A 25,728-nucleotide genomic window follows, 5' to 3' on the forward strand; every position below is an offset into this window, starting at 1 on the left:
TAATGGTGAAGATGCTCACTATATTTATAAAGAAAATGGAGAAGGTTATATTTTAGCTTACAGAGTAAAAATTATTTGAAATTAAGACATGATTGCTAACATAAAAATGAGAGTGGGACAGTGATAAAAGAGACTTAATATTTGGAAAGCAGCGGTGCTTGGGACCAACATGTACCGCTAATGACTTTTGTCAACTGGTTGATTTCTAAAAATGGACTGTTTTTCACTCTTTTAATAGTATGGATGAGAAAGTGAAAGTGGGGGTGTGTGTGTGAAAACATGTGCACAGGTGTCTGTGTTGTGTTTTAGATGGAAAATGCTGTTTGTGTTTGAGTATATGGTTTCAGGAAATCTGGTTTTAAACTCTTGTAAGATTTTTCTCTTATAAATCTAAATTTGCTTTCAGTGAATCAGAATAAACTCATGTTACCAGCTCAGTGTGACAGGAAAATGATTTAATTTTGTAATAATGACTTCCTCCTTATCATGGCTCTTAAACATAATTAGCATTTTTCCATTGGGAAAAAATAAACACCTTATTCTATCTATAGAAATAATAGAAATGAAAAAATTAGCTTTTACCAATTCAAAGACTAAGTTTGAAGAGTTGATATCTCTGTTGTAATAGCTTTAAAGTCATTAAAAAATGACTAAAATCTTAAATATGGTCAAGATTTTTTTCTAAAGAAGAATAACCCTGTCTATAAGTATTTTTTATAGTAAACACTGTCTTTAGCCATATAACCTAAAAACCTGGGTAGGATTAATCTTTTAAAAGCAATGATATATTTTTAAATGAACAAGCCATTTCATATCTATATGCTTCTAGTTCTGTTGAGCAAGCATTTCTAAACGACACAGCAGTGATACGTGCATAGCAGGGATGGGTCTGTTAGCATTTCTGATTAATTGGAAGATTGTTGAGAGATGCTAAGTTTCATCACCAAGATGGCATGTTTACTTCTGCAGTATTCGAGGTCATATTTAATTTCCATGAAAAATAACTATGGATGAATTTATTTTTCCTAATCAGCATTCTCTCATATGACCTATCTGATGGGCAAAGAAAATTTTAACTTTCAAAGTGTTTTTCTTCAGTTGTTGCTGTCTATTAAGAAGAAATGTCTTTTCCCCTTAAAATCATACTGTTTTGAAACTCTGTAGCCGACGTTCGAGGAGGCTATGAACGTAATAAAACATGTTTGTTGGCTTCTAATAACAAGAGTGCCCTGAGTGAAACTTGCCTGGAGCCTGTTTCATGAGACACTGGGTCTAAAGTGTTCAGGAAAAATCAGTATCTGGCCTCAGCCTTCAATGAAATTAAGGTAGTGACAAAGCGAAACCGGGAGGTCACGTAGTTAACAGCCGTAGTAGGAAGTATGCAGAACAACTTGTTTCAGTGGAAACCACAAGTCCATAAAAGCAAGATGTGTCCAAGCAGTCCTAGTGAGAACATCTGCATGAGGACCTCGACACTCTTAATTAAGAGCATCGCCCCGACAGCTCCGTCTTGTTGGACCAAAAAGCACAGGGGTCGATCGTGGGACTGCTGCAAAGGAAGTGGAGGGTGGAGAGTGAGAAAGCTGGCAGACAGCTTCTTTAAATGGTTGGCCAGAGCTCCTCTGCCCTGAGATAGCATTTTTAAAAAAAATATTTATTTATTTATTTATTTATTTATTTATTTATTTATTTATGGCTGTGTTGGGTCTTCATTGCTGCGCACAGGCTTTCTCTAGTTGCGGCGAGCAGGGGCTACTCTTCGTTACGGTGCGCAGGCTTCTTATTGCGGCGGTTTCTCTTGTTGCGGAGCACGGGCTGTAGAGCGCGGGCTTCAGTAGTTGTGGCACGCGGGCTTCAGTAGTTGCGGCACGTGGGCTTCAGTAGTTGTGGCTCGCGGGCTCTAGAGCGCAGGCTCAGTAGTTGTGGCGCAGGGGCTTAAGTTGCTCCGCGGCATGTGGGATCTTCCCGGACCAGGGCTCGAACTCGTGTCCCCTGCGTTGGCGGGCAGATTCTTAACCACTGCGCCACAGGGAAGCCCTGAGATAGCATTTTTATAGAAGGAAGGGAAAATGTGAAGGAAAGCAAATAATTCCTTATGAAATAGTAATGCATTTCTCTTTAGTTTCAGTTCTTATGCAGCGTGGAGGCTTCTGTAGGTCAAAGATCTTGTCCTATATTTATTGTAGATTAAAAGCCTTGGTGTTGGTTAGACCGGTGGTTCTCAACTGGGGGCATTTGGCAACGTCTGGAGATACTTTTGATTGTTATAGCTGGGATGGGGGTGCTACTGCCATCCTGGGGGTCAGGGATGCTGCTAAATACCCTTCAGTTCAAAAGGGTATTTAGTGGCCTCCGTAACAAAGAATTTCTGATCGCAAATATCAGTAGTGCTGAGGTTGAGAGGCCTTGACTTCAAAGTTTTAGATTTCCACTCTGCCAGCAAGATAATTGTGTGGAAGGGAGGATACTGACATAAACTTTCAGCTGAAGTGTGACGTTTTACTTACTAATATAATAACATGTATTTCTGTGTTAGTATGTTTGTTCGTTTTACGGAAAGGCACATTATATTTGGAGCGTGCAGTAAGGTGTGAGTACTTGGACATTACCGTGCCCATCTATGTACATTAAAATTAGCAAAAGTAAAAAAAAAAAAAAAAAGAAAGAAAATAAAAAACAGCTCAGGGGTCTTCCCTGGTGGCACAGTGGTTGAGAGTCCACCTGCCGATGCAGGAGACGCGGGTTCGTGCCCCGCTACGGGAGGATCCCACATGCTGCGGAGCGGCTGGGCCCGTGAGCCATGGCCGCGGAGCCTGCGTGGCCGGAGCCTGTGCTCCGCAACGGGAGAGGCCACAACAGTGAGAGCCCCGCGTACCGAAAAAAAAAAAAAAATTAGCAGAAGTGTGGCAAACGATGTATTATTTTAAATGCTCTATCAAAATTCAGTCCCTAAGGTACTGCATTTACAGTTCACAGACCTGTTGTGGGTCTTCCTGCACATGTAATCTAAGATACACGTTTGCAGAACATCCTCAGAGCAAAGAACTACATGTTGGCAAATGTGAGGTATTTTTTTGTTAGTGGACAACAGTCCACTATCTATGTTATTAAAAGCATAGATGACACACAGAGCCTAGGAGAGTTGTGTGTGGTGAGAATGAGTGGCAAGAGCAGAAGCAATTAATATAAAGACCCACTGCTGTTGAATCACTTCACTAATCCAGACCCTAAGTACAAATCTTATTTTCCAGTAGTTTGAGATTTACCATTTACTTTGTAACAATTTTCGCTGGTCAAACAAGCTACGGTACTCTTTATATTTCTGTAATTATACATATTAATTTTCTAACTGAATTATTTTATTTGAAGGAAGTAATAGTTTGAACTTTTCCAAATATGTTTGAATTATTCCACTTATTTTGGGACTACATATATGCAAAAGTCAGTTGATACTTTTAATTTTGACATTCCTGACTTTGATGGACAGGGTGTATCTTTACTCCTTTTCTTCCCGAAAGGGTAGTAAGCAAACTGGGGACTTAGCCTCCATGAATGGTAGATTGAGATTGAACCTATCCTAGTTGAGATGTTTACTGAGGCCATGAAATTTAGCTTCTGCACCAATGATTAACTGCACCGTATTATTAACCATTTACCAAATATCCATACTGAGCTTAGAAACACACACAATCTGCAGAGAAGAGGGGGTGTGACTCCCACAGGGCCATCTCTGCACACTTTCTCTAAAAGGCCTGTGGGAGAGCAACCACAGCACACTGCAGAGCTCCTACAGCAAGTGTCATGGTCTTTGGTGGCATCTGGTTATTAAGAGGCACAGAACAATGACTCGTTGTGGAAAGCAACTCAACAGAGCAGCCCAGACGTCCTGTATTGGAGGATTGAAGTTGACAGAAAGGTAGAGTTGAACATTAAAGGTTTTAATTTTGTGTCTAGCATTTTGACTCAGACTAAGTCCTTCATTGAAACCATTGCTCTAAACCAAATTATATATTGAAATTTTTAAGCTGAGAATTTGAACAGATTATAAACATGTTTTTTCTTTCCACCCCCTTACCATTCCAATCCAGTTTTTCGCACTTCCTTAGATACATTCTGTTCATAATACAATTATAGGATGGCGATGCTTTTGAACACAATATTTGTCATGCAAAGAAAAAGTATTTTTTAGTGTACACTTACTCTTTTGTTATTTACGATATTAATATTTTAGTTCTAAAATGTGACTTGAAATATTATTGACTGAGTTTTTTTTTTAAAGGTCTGTTTATCAAATGGAGGGTGGAGAAATCAAGAATCTGCTATTTTTACATGTACTAGTTACCAAAGGAACAGTAGTTGGAAGCGAAATTAATGCTCACGTATTTCCCTTGTGAAAATAAAGGAGGGTCAAAACGATATTTTAAGGATTTAGCTGATCTCTAAAGCTTCAAAAGGTGCTTGATTTTGCAGCAATACTGTAAAGTCATGTCTTAGGAATTAAGTTCCCAGATGGCTCTCTTTTACAGTCTGCCAAATTTGACTTGAGATATGAATGTGTTTGTGTATTTTTTAAGGTTGTTATTCATGTAAGTAAAAATATACCTACTTTGAATTGTATAATTTTCAACTTTCTCTCATTTAAACCTGATTTTACTACTTTTTTTCCCCCAGATGTGTCTTTCAAATGAGTTTCTCAATGTCTTAATCTGTTTAAAAAAAACGAAAAGGAAAAAAGCAACCTTAATGGTATCCAAACTTGGATCTGTAACTTGAGTATGGGGAGTTCCACCTGTCAATTCATGTTGCTATTTTAAAATGTTCCCTCCCTTCCTACCAAGAAATTAGAACAGAATAAAAGAGAAAGGAAGTTTACTGCATCACATATATCTCTATCCCATTCATTCTGTGGTGTTAGGTGGTTACTGAAAGGGGGACATTAATTCTTTTGGGTTGCCGAAGTCCTGTTTAAGGCCAGCAGCAAACATATATGGTCACATTTTTCAAATGATCTTTAATTGCAAAGTTTGAATTTCTGGGAGTCTGCTCAGCTGCAGAGAAGGTGGTGGGATATGAGCTGCAGGGACAAACTGTAGAATAACTAGCAGTTTTATCTGGCATTTATTTCTCTCCATCTCTAGTTCTTAATTTACTTCTTCGATAGATCAACACTTTCTGGATGCCAAGTCTCCTTCCTCAGCTCCCCACTCTCTCAAATCCAAATAGCCATGGGGTCTGATTTTGTCTTGGTTTGCTGGGTGTGACTTCATGTTATAGACTTTCATGGCCAGGATCTTTATCTACAAAAGTAACCCATCCTAAATTCATTGCTCCAAAGAATCTCACTTGGTGGCTCATCTTGATTAGCAGTTGTCATGAGTCAGTTCATGGGAAGGTGGTAGAATTTGCTTCGCCTATCAGATAGCATTTGTTTTATAACGTGGTCCTTCAGAGGGCTAAACCAAAGAGAGATTTTTGTTGAAGAGATTCTTTTTTCACCTAATTATCTGTAGGGCTGCCTATGTTGAATTAATCAAACTTTTACGGCTACATGCACTGTAATGTCTGTAGTCCTGTCAGTCATTTTTGAAAACGAGAGCTTCACCAGTCACTGGAGATGTTAAGCATTGTTTTCCCCTTAATTTCATGCTATATCCTGGTCTGATTTAACTGATTGTTTGAGTGAAGGGTGTACATGTGAGGTGCCTGTGCTTACATCTGATTCTGGAGCTACAGAGTAGAAAGTGGCAGTTAATCCAGCTACGGGGAAATTTTGGTTTCATTCACTTGCCAATCATACAGCAAGCATTGATTCAGCATCTTCTCTGTGGCCGGTACTTATACAGACATAAATAAGATGGAGTCCTGCCGCTAGAGGGGTTCACATTATAATTGAGGAAATGTCCTCATAAGTTAAGTTAGAATACATTGTGTTAAATGCACAGGGCTCTCTGGGACTATAGAGATGAACAGTCATTTCAGCTTTTTAATCAGGAAACACTTCTAATTGAAGGTGACGTTGGTCTCTCTTCTGGGCTTTCAAAGCATTTCTTGTTTTTACCTACATCTAATTTTTCCCTAGACTTGAAGCTATCTGAGGGCAGAGATAATGCATTTAATCTCCTCCTGACACCTTAGGTGTTAAATACTTATTTGAAAATCAGATTTTAATTATGAAGGTATGGAAATCTTAAAACCAGGCTTCGAAGATGAGAACTGAATATTTCTTTGCTAAGTGCTCCTATCTTTCTTCCTCATCTTTCAAAATTGCAAAGCAGATCTGGGAAAGCAGTCACTAAACTTTTGGTTTGCTGGGTGAGACTTTTACTTATCATTTCAGAATATTGCAACACAATCTGAAACTTATACAGTTTAAAAGAAGAATGTGTGTTTCCTCTCAGTTGTGTGGGTAAAACTAAAATTGGAATGTTGGGCCATGTACTTTCCAAAGTATTTGGTGGAAGTTTTAATCCTTATGGTGATGTCCAATGATAAATGCTAATATTGTTTTAACTGACATTTGAGGGATGTTGTTCCATGCTTATATTTATATGAAGCTTTAGAAACATTTTAATGTTCTCATACCATCACCAATCTAAATGTATGCTTAAGGCTTGGGTGGAAAAGTATAGTTGTTACGTAGGTAGTTGGAATATCTTGTAGAAGCTCAAGGGCAAGGGACAGAAAATTTTAAAAGCAGGAATCAAGAGTGGAGGTAACTTAATGGGAAGTCATTAAAGTTACTTTAATAAGAAGTTTTACCAACAAGTTTACAGTAAGCCTTGTTTCTTCCAAAGTCAAGCTATCTGCCTTGGTACCTCTTACCTTTGCCTAGCATTAAACACCAAAGCCAATTTGAAAAAAGTCACAAATTGCCTTTGACTTTGGCATGATAAAAACTATTTGAAGAATATGAGCGCACAGAAACATGAAGATTTCTTAGCAGTTCGTTTGAACTGTTTCTAGTATACCCCAGGCTGGGTTTCTTTCTCACCCAGGATGGAATAGAATTTCAGTTGATGTGCATCAATTGTCATGAATAGACAATCATCCTAACAATAGCAGGGACTTTAGGTGCCTGACATGGGTTTAATCCCATCCCATTCAGTCACCTGGTGGCTGAATGACCTTAGACAGGTTAGTTTTCCTCCCTGTGATCACTTTACCGCTCAGTGAACAAGAGAGATGGAATGGCTAATATCCTGGAGCTTAGCAAATAATACCATTTGGGGGATAGCCCTACCCCGCAAGGATATTGTACGGATTTTCATAAAGTCATGTATGTAAAGTGTATAGTGCTTGACATATAGTAGTGCTCAATAAGTGATACTGAATTATCAATTGTGATCGTTTATTGTTTTAACATCTTTATTGGAGTATAATTGCTTTACAGTGGTGTGTTAGTTTCTGCTTTATAACAAAGTGAATCAGCTGTACCTATACATATATCCAGATTCTTGACCCTATGAAGTGAAGATATGTGTGCTCTGTAGAAGAACATGGAGGGAAAAATTTGGCCCCCAGCTACTTAAATTGTGATGATTGGCTATAGGCTCTTTGTTTTTTTATGAGAATTTTAGCCATTTTAGACTTATCTCTTCTTTCAATTAGGAGCAGATATTAAAACAGATGTTTTTCTGACATGTATGTTTAGTCAGCTTTTTACAGTGTATATGTTTCATTAGAATAGCAAAGCTGGAAACCAGAGAACATATATCTAAGTTATTTCCTCTTCCTCCTGTTTATGTGGGACCAACATAATTTTATTAACTTTTTCAGACCTCAGTTTTCTGTGTATTTTATGAAATGTTAGAAATATTGTAGTTTGATTTGGATTTATTTCCTTAAAAAGTTTCTATTTCCATATTTAAAAAAGCAAAAAAAAAAAAAAAAAAAAGACATGAAACCACAAGCAGTCCACAACACAGATCCAAATTCAAAACTTTACTTTGGTGATTGGTTTAATTCTTTCATCCCATTTTCCCTCTTCTGTGAAAATTCTTATCGTTTTGGTCATTAGGAGAGGAGAAGTGGTTATCCTTTGGATAGGCAAGATCAGATCAGATGCTGTTCTTTAAAAGGCTTTCGTAGGCCTTATGAATTTTTTGGGGGGGGGCGGATAGGTGTTCAAAATGTTTACAGAATTCAAATGCACACTGCAGTTATGTTGTCCCCCAGACAGAAAACTTAGCTGCTCCTTTTGGATATCTCCCATCTGTGCTGTCCATCAAAAGGCTACCGTACTGATAGCATAAAGGTCTTGATTATATTCTCTAAAATATTTGTAGTTTTAACTCTGGACATGAACAATCATAACTAGCAATAGGCACTGTTTGTGAGGTCATAAGTCTTGGTTCTTATTTACTTCCAGTTGTACGTGGTGAAACACATCAAGAAGCTAGGAAGTATACTTTCATGTTGATGCTTTGACATAACATTATAGCTTGGTTCTTTTAAAATGTAGAGACTCGCTATCAAATGTTGAATAGGTATAAAAGTTGTATGTTGATCATTTATTGGTTATTTTAAAGAGTCTAGGTTAGTGGAGTAGTTATATTTTAGGGGTAATTGCCCTGGTATAATTTGTCATGCCGAGCAGCCATCCCAGGTGGGATTGGCTGCTGATGGACTGATTCTCCATTTTTCAGAGACGTACCTTCTGCGTATCCCTACTGAACTGAGAGGCAGGGTGATGGTCACTTTTTCTTAAGAGCTTAAAAGCATTGCTTCAGATACTACTGACCAAAATATACACAGTAAACTTAAGAAAACATGTTCCAAAAGTGTTACTGAGAAACCTTTAATTTTAAGGAAAAGTGTACACCTGCTGTATAAATTAAGGATACTTGCCACATTAAATGCATATGATAGTGTAATAAAATTCCGTTCAAAAATAAGTAGGTTAAAAACATACTTGAATGAACACACTTCAGGTAAGCCAGTTTTTCTTAAGTTAAAAAAGGAAAAAGTGGGGGATCTTGGTGGCCTGGAAAAAGCAGCTGCTTTGAATTAAGCTCTGTTTGCATTAACCACCATAAATTTAAGAAGGGTTTGTGCTGTGTATTTTGAGCACTTTGGGGAGAAATCCCTAGATATCAAGTATCACTGTTATTACATTTCACCATTTCATTACATTATAATAACATTGATGGCTGCTAGACTTTGTGAAATGCTTTTGTTCTGTATTTTTTCTTCCACTTTTACTGAGATAAACGGAAATAATCTTCAAAAGAATCTATGTCTGGGTAGACAATTTGGCTGACATGTTACTAGGCTTCTTTTGACTTAATATTGAGAAGAAAAATTCTCTACTAAGTGGGGAGCTCAGACTTTATTTTGTGTATAATGTGTATTCATCTCGTGTGCAGTAGAGCACACACGTGTACACACACTAAGAACATATGTGAAAATTTGTAACAGGCTTCAAAGAGTGAGGCACCAGACGCTGAGGGTCCCTAGATCCTTTTTTATTTTAGTGAAGAATTCATTTCACCAGAAGGGCTTGGTCCCTGTCTTGGAGGAGAAATAGGAATAGTATGATTAAATATTGGTGTCTAAAGCATGCCCATCCCAGATTAAGAAATAGAGCTCTATGTCCTTTCTCATATTTTTCATTCTCTTTTTCATTCTGCTTACAAGAAAGAGTCAGGGTAAAAAATTCCCGTAAAGACTGATATCCATTGATGTAAGCCTTGAGCTGCTAGAGCCAGAGATTACTGCTGCTGGGGTATCTAGAAGCAGCACAGTCCTGATGGGCTGAAGAGGGAGGGTGGACAGGTACATGAGGCTTAGCCTAGGGGTACTGAGTTCTCTCATCTGTACGCCTTTTATCTTGTGGCTTGTCAGCCGCAGCCATTGAATATTTAATATGTGCTGTGTACAGACCCTGAATCCTGGGTGGGTAGAAGAGAAAAAAAAACCTACTCTTTCTCTACCTCGTTCTTAAAACCATAAATGGGGAAGATGAAAACAGCATTCTTCAGTCTTAATGTTTGCTTTTGTGTCTTAAAGAGCATTGCAATGATTTACAGTTTACAACTCTAAGGGAACGATGGATTTGGACTGATGAATATCAACTAGGTGAGGGCATCACTGTACTAGAGTGTCCGGAATATTTCATAAATACTCCATCAGAAAAAAAAAAAATACTCCATCAGGTTTAGACACCTGACAGACAGCTAGCTATCTGTCAGGTGTTTTACATTAGTTATTTCTAACCTAGTAACAGCCCAGCCAGCCGTTTTGCTTCCAATGCATGAAATGAAGGGAGTCAGAGAGAAGAGTAACTTGTTTAGCTTATCTTGGGCAAATAACAGAGCTAGGATTTAAATTCAGGGGGTGTCTTAGCCTTCAAAGCTTGGATTGCTTCCACTGTATTGTCTAAACAGACTTGAACAGACTTTAAAAACTTGCTAATATTCTTCCTAGTGCTATGGGACTGAAATTGTCTGAGTTGCCGCTTAACCAGGCCAGCTATAGCCCAGATGGATTTGTGTGTATGACTGATATTACCTCATTTGATACATGGCCAATATCTTTATATTATAATTAAAATTTCCCCCTAGTTTGTGAGCTAAGTAACTTCAAATAGATACAATATTACTATGTGCCATTAAATCTAAGATCGGTGCTTTTAAGATCTCCATATTATAGAAATGTTAAATAGACACATGTGTACCTTAGAATAGAAGAAGTATGCTACATGTGTGGTCTTTTCTCCCTGTCTAGTAGAGAAATAATAGAGTATTTGGATTTTATTGATATGCACACATACAGGCCTTTGTAGGTTTTATGACCTTTACACAGATAGTTATGAATGTTCAGTTGTATTTGCCATTCTAATGGAACATTCCTGTTAGAGGCTGTGGATTGTAAAACCTTACTAATCTAAATTGCTCAGGATCATACTACCACACTTTGACCTTTACAGCATTGGCATGAAGCATATATTTAAAAACAGAACTGGCAGGAAATTATTCTAAATAAGTTATTAATTTACTGATTTTTGATGCTTCATTTTACTTGTTAAAACCAAACCAAAAAACTCTCCAGAAAGCGGGCATAGAGGGAACCTGCCTCAACATAATAAAGGCCATATAGGACAAAACCACAGCCAACATTATTATTCTCAGTGGTGAAGAAATGAAAGCATTTCCTCTAAGATCAGGAACAAGACAAGGATGTCCACTCCCGCCACTATTATTCAACATAGTTTTGGAAGTCCTAGCCATGGCAATCAGAGAAGAAAAAGAATTAAAAGGAATACAAATTGGAAAAGAAGAAGTAAAACTGTCACTGTTTGCAGATGACATGATACTATACATAGAGAATCCTAAAGATGCCACCTGAAAACTACTAGAGCTAATCAATGAATTTGGTAAAGTTGCAGGATACAAAATTAATGCACAGAAATCTCTAGCATTCTTATAAACTAATGATGAAAAATCTGAAAGAAAAATTAGGGAAACACTCCCATTTACCATTGCAACAAAAAGAATAAAATACCTAGGAATAAATTTACCTAGGGAGACAAAAGACCTGTATGCAGAAAACTGTAAGACACTGATGACAGAAATTAAAGATGGTACCAACAGATGGAGAGATAAACCATGTTCTTGGATTGGAAGAATCAATATTGTGAAAATGACTCTACTACCCAAAGCAATCTACAGATTCAATGCAATCCCTATCAAATTACCAATGGCATTTTTCACAGAACTAGAGCAAAAAATCTTAAAATTTGTTTGGAGACACAAAAGACCCGAATAGCCAAAGCAATCTTGAGGAAAAAAAAAAACAGAGCTTGAGGAATCAGACTCCCTGACTTCAGACTATACTACAAAGGTACAATAATTAAGACAGTATGGTACTGGCACAAAAACAGAAATATAGATCAATGGAACAGGATAGAAAGCCCAGAGATAAACCCACACACCTATGGTCAACTAATCTGTGACAAAGGAGGCAAGGATATACAATGGAGAAAAGACAGTCTCTTCAATAAGTGGTGCTGGGAAAACTGGACAGCTACATGTAAAAGAATGAAATTAGAACACTCCCTAACACCGTACACAAAAGTAAACTCAAAATGGATTAAAGGCCTAAAAGTAAGACCTGACACTATAAAACTCTTAGAGGAAAACATAAGAAGAACACCCTTGGACATAAATCACAGCAAGATATTTTTTGATCCACCTCCTAGAGTAATGGAAATAAAAACAAAAATAAACAAATGGAAACTAATGAAACTTAAAAGCTTTTGCACAGCAAAGGAAACCATAAACAAGACGAAAAGACAGCCCTCAGAATGGGGGAAAATATTTGCAAATGAATCAATGGACAAAGGATTACTCTCCAATATATATAAACAGCTCAAGCAACTCAATATCAATAAAACAAACAACCCAATCAAAAAATGGGCAGAAGACCTAAATAGATGTTTCTCCAAAGAACACATACAGATGGCCAAAAAACACATGAAAAGATGCTCAGCATCACTAATTATTAGACAAGTGCAAGTCAAAACTACAATGAGGTATCACCTCTCACCAGTTAGAATGGGCATCATCAGAAAATCTACAAACAACAAATGCTGGAGAGCGTGTGGAGAAAAGGGAACCCTCTTGCACTGTTGGTGGGAATGTAAATTGATACAGCCACTATGGAGAACAGTATGGAGGTTCCTTAAAAAACTAAAAATAGAATTACCATATGACCCAGCAATCCCACTACTGGGCATATACCCAGAGAAAACCATAATTCAAAAAGACACACGCACCCCTATGTTCATTGCAACACTGTGTACAATAGCCAGGTCATGGAAGCAACCTAAGTGTCCATCGACAGAGGAATGGATAAAGAAGATGTGGTACATATACACAATGGCATATTACTCCGCCATAAAAAGGAACGAAATTGGGTCATTTGTAGAGACGTGGATGGACCTAGAGACTGTCATACAGAGCGAAGTAAGTCAGAAAGAGAAAAACAAATATCGTATATTAACACATATTTTTGGAATCTAGAAAAATGGTACAGAGGAACCGGTTTGCAAGGCAGAAATAGAGACACAGATGTAGAGAACAAGCATATGGACACCAAGGGAGGATAGGGGGGTGAGATGAATTGGGAGATTGGGTTTAACATATATACACTACTATGTATAAAATAGACAACTAATGAGAACCTGCTATATGGCACAGGGAACTCCACTTCGCTGTACAGTAGAAACTAACACAACATTGTAAAACAACTATACCCCAATAAAAGATAAAATAAAATAAAATACACAGAATCACAAGAGAAACCAATTACACTGAAACATGGTTGTCAAAATGGTTCTGAAACACAAATATGAAATATAATACTGTGTTTTTATTAATGTATTAAATTTTAAAATACAAACAAATTAAAAATAAATTTATCCTTAAAGACTTAAAAAAATTAAAAATTAACTTATCTTTAAAAAAAATGACTAAACCATGACTCCCTCCTCCAAACATCCTTGGCTGGGAATAAGTGCTTATAAATTATTTATATATATACATATAAATATTTATATATATATATAATATTTTCATTTCAGTTTAGGTTATTGTATATTAAATCTTATGTAAAACCTTAATGCTTGATAATTTGAAGTCCTGTCTGAAAGCTCAAACTAAAAGCAAAAAGATAAATTGTAGTCATATTACCTAGCTTATTGAATTAAAGAAGAAGAATTACTTCAGTACATCACTGCAAGTCCTGCTATCAGCGTAGCCATTGGAGGGTTTGAAACAGGTGGTAAGTACAAAGCACCAAGTGTAACAGTAAATAACACTGTCTAATTTCGGTAAGATGAAACTCCTGGGGGATCAGATAGTGACTCAGAAAAGCAAAGTCCAAGAAATGACTCAAGCACAGAGACACTTTAAGAATTCCTTTACTAAGACTTATGACAAGTGGAGTGATCACTTCTTCTACAAGTCATTAGAAGTTATTTCTTGCTAGCTGTTGAATGTAAACCTTTCATTCATAGGAAGAAATATTAAACTTTTATGTTGTGAATGTGATGTTTTTAGAGAGCCAAAGATAGATGAAACTAATAGTAGCCTAAGATATACGTATAAGAGAAGAATACAAATAAGGAAAAATTTCCTTTTAAATAACTAGTGGGATGGGTTAGATGCAATAATAGAAAACACTTGTTTTAAGGCTGTTGAATATGTAAAAGGAGGAAAAGTACTGCTTTTGAGAGACGGAGTGGAGGAGAGTGGAAAGAAAGTAACATTTGAATGCTTTGCTTAATGCCTTGTATAATCTTACACCCTCTTTGTTAGAAAGAGTGGCTGCTTGAGTATACAGGTATGGAAGCTGAGAGGTTTGGCCTCTCACTCAAGGTCATGTGCCTAGCACAAGTGGGAACACTCATTAGGACTCCAAACCCAGTTTCTCTCCATTATAATAATTCTGCTTTCAAGTGTATCCTAACGAAAGACAGGAAGGTCAAACAAAGAAATTTTGAACGTGTTAACGTGTATCTGTCAGACACGAGCTCCATGAAGTTGGTTGGGTAGGAGGGAGTTTTGGAGATACAGAGGAATTTGTAATTTCTAGAAGCTGTGGGTGAGAAATTACCCAGACTTTACCGAGAGTGAGAGTGCTTTAAACAAGTGCTTCTCAAACTTCAAGGTGCACGTAAAACACCTTGGGCTCTGATTCAAATGCAGGTTCTGATTCATTAGGTCTGGACAGGGCTGGGATTCTGTATTTCTAGCAAGCTCCCAGGCTGTGCCGATGAGCACCACGCTCTGAGTTACACGTATTTAGGCAATTAATGATAGTGATCGCATACTGGAGTGAGGGTTTAATAAAGATATTGGGGCAGATGTAAGGCTTTAGTGTGGATCTGGAAGATAAGTTGGATTTGAGTGAGGTGGGAGAATACTACAGGAAGACTGGCACATCCAGAGGCACAGAGGTGAGAAGTTCTAATCAATCATTTTAGAGAGCCCTTTAGATGCAAAGCAATGAGTAAAGTTAAGTAAGATCTCCGCTCTTGAGGCCTGAACTTATTTGCAGAGAAGGGTAGGTATGCAAGGCATGAGTTTCTAGTCTAGGTTGGCAGATCAGAGGCAGGATGACAGGTAGGTTGGGACCAGCTTGAGTGGTACCTCGAGTATCCTGGCTGGGGGAGTTGGAGCTATCTCTTAGGTAGTGGGATTACTACCAAAAGCTTGGTGCAGAAGGTTACAATGTTAAAATCAGATTTAGAAAGATGGGGTAATGAAGTAGTATATAAAATGGATTGACTGAGAACTAGCTTGGAGGCTGGGACAGATGTTGGGAAATGGTTGCAGTTCATGGGTGTTTTGATAAGGATGCAAACTGCTGAAAGCAGTAAAAATGTAAAAGAGGAGAAGATATTTGAAGTAGACGTGATGGGGGTTGATTAGAATGAAAGAGCAAGAAGGGCCAGCTTTTGAGCTTGTGCAACTGTTAGCAGAAACGGGAAAGGTAGCCAATTTGGGGGCAAGATAGAAATGAGGTCTTAACACACTGCACTGGACATGACAGTAGAGTATCCAAATGGAAATGTAGGAGTTGTTAATGCATTTAATCAGAAATTAAGGTCTTTTTTCCTTCTTTTAAATGCCAACAAAAAGGAGGAATTATTATTTGAGTCCCAAATCTCTTTTCTGTAGCGCCTTCTGGAAGTGTTAGGCCGGATTTCTTGTTCTAGGAACTACTTTGCTTTCGGAGTAAGGGCAGTGGGAATGTCATGCCCTCACAGGAAACACTGTGGGCTTGGCCTCTGGGCTCAGGTGGATATTCAAATCAGTTTAGAGAATCCAACATCACTGCGTGTCCTAGCCTTGGTGTCCTTAAATCATAAATACCCCTGTTTGCGTGGTAGCCACCATCTGGGCCAGTGTTGGCCGTACTAACCCCACTCACTTGCTTTGTATATTCTCCTAAAACCTGAGCAAAAGTTGTCCCTTGTCTTTCTTGTCAACATCTTTTAAATCTAAACTCTGCATCTATTGTCAGCAACTGTTCCAGACAAGAATATGTACAACCCCCCCCCATAGAATAGACCATTTCAGGCACATTGTGTCCAAATTCGTACAACAAAATGGACTTATCTCCTTGTTTTTTCTCCCACCCATGAAAACCCTACTCCCAAACAACAGCATTGAAAAACAAAACTATGGAGTCTGCAAAACATCTCATTCAGCCTGACGGAATTTTATAACCCAAAACTGCTTCCACTTCTGTTCATCAAGGTTGGAAAAATAACAGTATTTTAGGGCAGGTGTAACACCAGGGAATTTGATTCAATAACTAGATGGATGGATAAATGAATGAGTTTAACAAATATTTATTGTGTTCTTACTCTGTGCATGGCACTGTTCTAGGGATTGGGGATCCAGTTTTGTGGTGAAAAGGACAAAGCCTTGCCATTCTTAGGCATAAATTCTAATAGGGAGGACAATAATGAATAAAAATATAAAGTGATGGGAGGTGGTGATAGGACTCTGAAACAAAATAAATCAGGGGTGGAGAGAGCACGTCAGGAAGGTTCATTTTGATATGATATTTTAAGCATAGTTTTAGATAAAAATCTACATTCAGTAGATTTTAAAATCACTAATAAAACTAGCTATTGGGATTAATGTTACATTTTATTAGAATCATAAAGAGTTTTGGTAAACTTTTCTCCTAAAACAAGCTCACTGATTTGAAGCTTTAGTGTATTTTAAAGTGAAGCATCAGAAAGGAGGCCCGTTAACCTCTGAAGGTCAGGCTGCAGGTTGGGGTGCATCTGCGCACGAGGCTTCCCCTCCTCTGCACCTGACTCCCATCTGGCAGCCTGCTGGCTGGCAGGGCTTGTGTCTTTGCATTTAGGTTTCACCCTCGCAAATGAATTAAGGGTTCAGTTTTTGTTTTAAGATTTTATATGGTTTGAATTCAAGGAAGCTTGCTTTGATCAGATAATTAACTACTTATGGTATTTTGACTCCTGCTTTTCATAAAAGATTTCGTATTTTGTCTGTTAGTCTCAAGTCTCATATGTGTACTTGAATCATGTATTCCCACTCATGAGCCCATCGTGGCTCCCACAGGTCAAGTCCAAGCCCCCTTGAGACTTTAATGGAGTTCTACTGTCTAATCATGTGTGGCTTATTTACTTGCATTTTTATTTCCCTTCTACGCAAGCTTTGTCAACCAGTCAGGCCAGCCTCTTCCCCTGGACAGCCATTCTTACAGGCCAGGCACCATCTTGCCTCATCCAGGAAGCCCTTCCTCCCTCACTAAGAGAGGAAGCCAGATGCCTGGTTATTAGTCCCAGGCGGCCAGTGCTGACTGTGGTCTTCGCTCATTTCCCTTACCCTCTCTGTCCTTCCATTTCTTTACCTGCGAAATAGAGGACAACAATGGTACCTACTGCACAGGGACCATTGTGAGGATTAAATGAGTAAAGGTGAAGAGCTTAGATGCCTGACACATGGCACACATCCATTATACGCTGGCCGTTAACTACTATTGATACTTTATGTAAAATTTTAGACTACTGTGTTCTCTAAATATGGTGTGTATAATCTACATGATAGCTTTTTTTATTTCCTACTCCATCTTTTTTACCTTTATGGTAGATTTTTAAACTCCTAACTTTTAATATATCTAGAGTTAGATTGAATTATAACATATTTGGTGATTGACGATCAGGTAGGAACAGGAACCCTATGGAGGGAGCAAAGAACACTTAGGGACGGTCCTTGTCTATTGCTCTTATCTACTTAGAGGAAATGCTCGAGAGGAGGGGATGGACCCAAGGTGCTGAGAGAAAGTACTGCTGAGTTGCTGCCTTTTTTCTTTCTTGACTGTCTTAGATATGAGTTAATTTACAAATTTTCTCATACTAATTTCTTTTTTGTTATGGTAAGAACACTTAACATGAGATCTATCCTCTTGACAGATCATTAGGTACACAAGCCAGTGTTAACTATAGGCATAATGTATCAGCAGATCTCTAGACTTATTCATCTTTTATAGCTGACACTATATACCCACTGAAAAGCAATTCCCAGTTTCCCCTTCCCCTAGTCCATGGCAACTACCATTATATTGTCTGTTTCTATGTCTGTTGACTATTTTAGATATCTCATTTAAGAGGAACCATGTCCTTCTGTGACTAGCTTATTTCACTTGGTATAATGTCCTCCAGGTTCATACATGTTGTTGCAGATGGCAGGATTTCCACTTCCAGGTGTATATCCATAAGAATTGAAGCCAGGATCTTGAGGAGCTCTCTGCACCCCCATGTTCATTGCAGCATTATTCACAATAGTCAAGATATGGAAACAACCTAAATGTCCATCGATGGATGAATAGATAAAGAAAATATGAGACATTACATGCTATGTACAATATTATTCTGTCTCATAGTAATCTTAATTCTGTATGTTTTCCTCAGTTTAAAACCTTAGTCTCCAATGCCCAGTAATATCTCATTTAATAAGATGCAGTAGAGATGACTTTGTGGTTAAAAATTGTAGGTGAGTTTCTTTTTTTTTAATAAATTTATTTATTTATTTATTTATTTATGGCTGTGTTGGGTCTTTTTTTCTGTGTGCCGGCAAGCTGGGGCTACTTTTCATTGCGGTGTGTGGGCTTCTCATTGCAGTGGCTTGTCTTTGTTGCGGAGCATGGGCTCTAGGCACATGGGCTCAGTAGTTGTGGCACGCAGGCTCAGTAGTTGTGGCTTGTGGGCTCTAGAGCACAGGCTCAGTAGTTGTGGCGCACGGGCTTAGTTGCTCCGCGGCATGTGGGATCTTCCCAGACCAGGGCTTGAACCTGTGTCCCCTGCATTGCCAGGCAGATTCTTAACCACTGCGCCAGTAGGTGAGTCTTAAGAAAGGATTGTACGGGTGTGTTTCTTAAATGAACTAAGCAATATGATTTTACCCTTGGGGTAATAAGGCAGAAGGGAAAATAAAGGATCTGTCCATATAAGGAGATAGAGGAGGGAGAAAGAGCTGTGTATATGGAGAAAGGAGAGGTGTGGCAGAGGGACAAGAGTGACTCCCTCTGCCAGAAGAGAAAAGTGTGACCCAGGTGACATTCCTGTAGACTCAGTCTGTGCGACAAACAATAATAGGAAAGGAAGGACCTCTACTCTTACCCTTATGTGTGAAGAGGATAGTTTTTCTTTTTCTTTTTTGTTCTTTGATATTTAGAGTAAATGGAGAAGTATCTACCAACTTAAATCTTAAGAAATGTAAGACTACAGACCTAGGGATAACTGATGATCTCTCCATAGTCCTTGGATTTTTTTTTTTTTTGCGGTACGCGGGCCTCTCACTGTTGTGGCCTCTCCCGTTGTGGAGCACAGGCTCCGGACGCGCAGGCTCAGCGGCCATGGCTCACGGGCCCAGCCGCTCCGCGGCATGTGAGATCTTCCCGGACCGGGGCACAAGCCCGCGTCCGCTGCATCGGCAGGCGGACCCTCAACCACTGCTCCACCAGGGAAGCCCTGTCCTTGGATATTTTGATTACTGTGATAACAACTATAAGCAATTGGATTTATTTTATATAAACAGAATGTATCCAACAGTGTTCTTAGGATGAAAAAGTTGAAAGCAAAAATAATTGAATAGCCCACTAACGATTTATTCTTGCTTTAATCTTCTATTATTAGGAATGATTGTTTTTACTCTTTCCTTAAAGACTTATAAGTGGATAATTTGTCCTCTTAATTTGACTAACAGTTGTGTTAAAGAAAACTATGAAAGTAAGAAGGGCATTATCTCACCAAGAAGTTAGTAGTAAATCATTTTGCTAAAGGTCTCAAGTCTTACTAGTTCATTCATAAAACAGAATGATGCAATCAGGAAGAACTTACCTTAGTAAACTTTTACACTTCTATGTATTCATTTCCCTCCCAAATACACTGTTCACGGTTCTCTTCATCCTCCCTCACTCCTAAGTAAATAATTTGACAATCTGGTGTTTGATCCTTTTTTTGTGTTCTATTGAAAGTTTAAGACAAAATTTGGGTTTACATTATTTGAAAGGTTGTTTTTTATCATGTCTGAGAATTGCTTTCAGGGAATGACTTTGAAAACTTACTAATATTCTGCTGTCAATTAACTCACTTGTGATTTCAAAAGCATTTTTAATTTCATAAGCCTTTAAAAATTGGCATATAGTTATGAGGAGGTAAATACTGTATTCAAAAGTTGTCAGCCTTCAACTGTGGAGCACGTTTATCCCACAATCGTAATGAAGGTAATACATGGGAACATTTATTTATATTAGTTCAAAATGCTTAGTCACATCATGCAGTTGATGTGAGTGTTCACTGTTTTATTTGAACTTACCAGAAAAGCTCTCTAGGGAGTCTCTCTGCTGCCTTTCATATCAACTTAAAAATTGTGGTGGGAATATTCCTTTATAAGAGGTAAGAATCAGACTATCAGAGCTGGAAGGTACTAAAGAGACAGCTCCATCCAGTGCAGTCCTCCTTTCACATGAGAGGGAAAATGTGGCCCAGAAGAGGTCAAAATGCTATTCCAAGGCCGCTCGTGAGCCAAGACATGTATCCTGACTTAAGTCCCACCTTCTGGTTTGGGTGTAGTTATTTCCCCCCGTGTCTTATGCCCAGCTTAGCCAGGGCAGCAGAAGACTTGAACAAGAATAACATTTAATTTCACCTGGCTTTAACCTTTTCTTATTTCGGTGAGTGACTGTCTATAATATTGATACTCTGTCTACATTTTAGTTTATTGTTCTGCTTCAGATTTAGTAACTTGAATAAGATAAGGGCTATACTTAAATTTCAAAGGCAACCACCTTCTTTAATCAGTAGACCTGAATATGTTCACATTATTTCACATTTTAGAATATAAAGAAGGAAATTTACCAATGGCAATTTAATTGGTCTGTGCAACCGCTATCCACTTTTCTTTATCCATGTTTTGTACCTGTTTTCAACAAGTTGGTCTGTGTTGGTGTTTGTCAGTGGTGCCTTACAACCCTAATATACACAACTAGTTTTATGTAAGCTAATTTGGTGTTATAATTTGGTGTGTAGGATTTTCTGATAACGTGGTCTTAGATTCATGCTCATTTAATCTTTCACCAGATGCATTATTCCAGTGTTACCTAATCCAGACTTTCTTCTGAACCGGGGAAAACAAATTAGAGATTAGGTAATACAAAAATAGGTCTAGGCCAGTTTCTCACCAATTACCCTTTTTCAGAGACATATAACGGGAATGTATGATATTATGAGGAAATTATAAGATGAGTGTAACAAAATTAACTTATTTTAACTTTCTGAATAGCATTCATTCCTTTAAAGCTGACAGTGGTTGACTTTTCAGAAAACTGATAGGAGAAATCATTTCTGTCCTTCTTGAAACATTGTGTTCTGTGGACATGGTATGTGTGCGTCTATGTTTGGGTGTTCTCTTCTGGATCCCATGGAGTGTTGGTGCTTTTGCAGTGTTAAGCAGTGAACTCAATGACCCTCCCTGTCCTTTAGATCCCTGGACCAAGACATCCGAAGTGACAGCTTCGTGAGCAGCGACAGCAACAAATCGAGTGCATTTTTATGGTGCTCTCTTAAGCCCACGCAAGCCCAGGGAAACACATTGAAGTTTTTCAGTCAACACTTGAAAATCATTGGCAGCAGTTCCAGGCTTTTCACTTAACTCTGAGTTTCTTTGTGCTTTTTATTGTTTGTTTTTAATTCTAGTTGGGTAAGGCGAGAGGAATTATGTTTCAGTTTAACTTCCTTTTTCAGAGAAGTAGCTAAAGTAGTTGAAGCTGTAGCTTCGGTTAAGCTGTAGTTTTAACTTCGGTATATTTCTAGGGCACTGACTCAATCATTTGCATGCATCAGAGTCACCCGGAGGACTCACTAAGACCCAGACTCCTGGACTCCTAACCCCAGAGTTGCTGGTTCAGGAGGTATGAAGTAGGGTCTGAGGGTTTTTATTTCTAACAAATTCTGTGGTACTGTGGATACTGATGGTCTGGAGACCGTGGTTTGAGAACCTCTGTTTTAGGGGATAAATCAATGGGAACTACTCAAAGAGAAGGTATGTGACATTATTATCCTAAGAATATTTTTACTTCATCTCGTATAGATATTCAGCAAAACCCTCAGTACAGTTGACCTTTGAACAATATAGGTTTAAACTTGTGTGGGTCCACTTACACGTGGACTTTGTTCACTAAATACGTACTATGGTATTACATGTTCAGCACTGTTCAAAGGTCAACTGTAAGTGAATAATGTTTGTGGAAAGAAAATAGTCCTCAAAGGTCCTTTGGAGGTAGTGAGACAAATACACAAAATGTATTTTATTAACGTCAGTAATGGATATAAGTGGATGAATAATGGTATGGCTCTATATTTGTATGAGCGATTGGGACTCTAAAGTGATGGTGTATCAGGGACTTGGCAATGTCCTATGGGAGTTTCCTGGAAATTGACATTTAAGAGTTAAATGTGTGACAGATTCTGGGCATTTTAGGCTGAAGGAATGGAATATATAGCTCTGGAGTGAGAGTAAACAGGTCCTGTTGTGTTAGACTTGTTTGATTAAAGTCAGAATAGAGTGGGATGCAACAGGAAATGGCTGCAAGACGGAAATGGGGATGTAACTAAAATTAAGTTCAAGATAAAGCATGGGGAGCCCTATGATTTAGTGGGGATGAGAGGGAGTAAATGGCCCCTTAAAAATGATTCTAGAGGATTGGTAGGATAGATTTTTAGAAGAGGCTGAAGATTAATCTCTTCTTTCTGGTAATATTTTAGTGCCTGTATTTTAAGTACTTAGCCAGAGATGAACAGCATTCTGTTTCTGAATTCATGGAGTTCACAGTCCAGTGGGAGACACTAGGAAGATAATTTAATGGAATGCTTTAAAAGCACTCTGTGCGGAGCACCCATGGGCTCCCATGAGAGAGGCCTCTAGAAGATAGGAAGGCTTCAGAGGCTGGTGACATTTGAGTTTAATCTGAAAGGATGAACAGTTCAAAAGTGGGGGAGAACAGTCAAGAGCCTTCTAGGGAGAGAAAACCTCCTGTTGTCTCTTATGTGGAGGTGGGAGAGATCAGGGCTGTTGAGAGAGTTCTAGAGCTGTTTTATAGAAAGAGTGTTGGGTTTATGCTGGGGCAGGTCAAGAAACGAGGTGACCGAGAGTGGACAGATGATGAATGTGAATGCTATGTTTTGAACTTTACTTGAGGGAAATAAACCGTAAGAGGTAAGAATGTCAAGATAGGAGACATGGGGCTTCCCTGGTGGCACAGTGGTTAAGAATCCTCCTGCCAATGCAGGGGACATGGGTTCGAGCCCTGGTCCGGGAAGACCCCACATGCCGCGGAGCAACTAAGCCTGTGCACCACAACTACTGAGCCCGTGTGCCACAACTACTGAAGCCCGCGCGCCTAGAGCGCACGCTCCGCAACAAGAGAAGACACTGCAATGAGAAGCCCCGGCACCACAACGAACAGTAGCCCCCGCTCACTGCAGCCAGAGAAAGCCCGCGCGCAGCAGCAAAAACCCAACGCGGCCCAAAATAAAAATTAAAAATAAATAAATTTATTAAAAAAAAAAAAGATAGGAGACATGGAGAGGATTCCATTTTAGGACGATTGTTCAGGAATCTCTGGGGAGGAGGAGGACCAGGGGGAAGACCGAAGACAGGAAATACATCTGAGAAAGAAGCAAGGAATTCCAGAGAAATTTAGGGACTAGAATTGATAGGACTTGTTTGGTGGGGAAGTGAGTGTTCGAGGGAGATGTTGTTTGGCTTAGGCCTTAGTTTTCTGACTCTGAAATTTGGGGCCCTTCACCAGTGCAGAGCATGTGGAAGGATGAACAGGCTCGGGGCTTAGATGATGCATGCACTTACGAAGACTTACTCAATTTAAATTCTGAACTGGTGATAGTGGGAATATAAAGGGCATATCTGAGAAAAGTTGCCTGGGAAGTATTATTTGAATTTGGTTTAGATTAAATATGGTGAAGGGGAGAAAGAAGAAGAAAAAACTCATTAGATTCATTAGTCTTGGAAGTTTCAAAAAGGTATTCACAGAAAATGGGAAAATTGAAATTGATTGCAAGAAAGGTAGACAACTCTGAGGGACATCGGGATCGAATGTGTATTGAACTTGAAAGTTAATTGAAGAAGGCGGTGTTATATTAATCTGAATTTGAAAACCAATTATGTTATTCCTTTGAAGCATGTCCATTCTTTCTCAATGACTTATACAGAGTGATTGGTGATACTTTGATAAGATTCTGAAATTTGAAGCATTATATGGAAGGCTAAGAAGGAAATGGCACATCTATGGAAGGTGGTATATGTAAATGGAAATTTTTAAATGATGCATGGTGTTAACTCTCTAATGAAAGACAGGCAGCTTTATACAAATTGCAAGGGAGATAAGTCATAGTATGTTTTTAATTTAATAGTTGGTCATTCTTGGAGAGTGAGTCAACTCCTCAGACTTCATTTACTACTCATGAGACTGGTTTTGGTTTCAGCTAATTTTAGGCCCATGGAAACTTGAGTATACTTTATGAAGAGGAATTAATTAAATTCTTAGATCCTCTAAAACAGTGGTTCTCAACATCGGACAATTTTGTGCCCCAGGGGATATTTGGTGACATCTGGAGACATTTCTGATTGTCTTGACTAGGGTGAGGAGAGGTGTCTAGTGAATAAGGCCAGGAGTCTGTTTAACATCCTGCAATGCACAGGGTAATCCCCCGCAATGAAGAATTGTAAGGTTCAAATGGTAATATTGTCAAGAAACTCTGTTCTAAATATATATTGCCCCTAGGAACCTTTGGATTAAATATAGTTGTGAAAAATTTGGTGTTTTTTTAAAAAACACTAAGATAAGAGAGGCTAATCTAGAACAGGCAAGATTTAGGACTAAAAATGATTTATGAAAAACTTGGGCTAGGGATTTTTTTGAGGAGGCCGTGGTGCTGATTTTTCCCATGGTGGAATTAAAAGTTTGAAACAAGTCTCACTTAGAGGCAGGGGAGAATAATGTGCTTAAAAGCAATATGGAGACTTCTGAATAGTTTGGTATGCACTACTTTGTCAATACAGGTTTGTGCTATTCACACATAGCACATTTAATATAAACTACAGCTAAGGAATTGGTGTAATGATATAATAGCTTACTACTAATAATTTACACCTTATGCTTTCACGTTCATCAGAAAGAAAATAAATATTTACATGCTAGGCACTTTAAATATATTTTGTTTAATTTTCACAAACCTAAAGGTAAATTTAGCTTTCTTTTTTTTTAGATTAGAAAATGTACCTTCAGGAGACTAACCAAAATGTTTTCCCAGTTAATCTTGTTTGTGCTTAATTTATAATCTTTTTATTTATATTCGATGGGTACCTGCCTTAAAGAAACCATACTCATAAAGGCTTAGCAGTGATAAGAACAGGTAATCTCTGTCTTGCATTTCTCTCGCTACGAGAATTATTGTGGTATATTTCATTTACTTAGAAGGAAGTCCTTTAAAAAATGCTTTGGCAATTTTCCATCTGCAGAATCCCATAACGGGTTGTATGTGCAAGATAGTGCAGTACAAATCTAAATTTTGCCAGAAAAGATAAGGGGGAACTTCTGCCATTGTCTTTGAGAGACAGATTTAGGCAGGAAATTATTGTTGCCATAGATAGGTTTTGAACCAAC

At 38.4% G+C, this 25,728-nt stretch overlaps 1 protein-coding gene across 3 annotated transcripts in view; it reads left to right on the top strand.

Annotated features, from left to right (window-relative positions):
- Nucleotides 1-25,728, top strand: part of LMO7 (LIM domain 7) — a 131,476-nt gene that overhangs the window by 36,296 nt on the left and 69,452 nt on the right. The gene's annotated exons all lie outside the window — the stretch shown is intronic.

The sequence above is a fragment of the Phocoena phocoena genome, chromosome 18 (genome assembly GCF_963924675.1).
Source record: "Phocoena phocoena chromosome 18, mPhoPho1.1, whole genome shotgun sequence".
Lineage (NCBI taxonomy): Eukaryota > Metazoa > Chordata > Mammalia > Artiodactyla > Phocoenidae > Phocoena > Phocoena phocoena.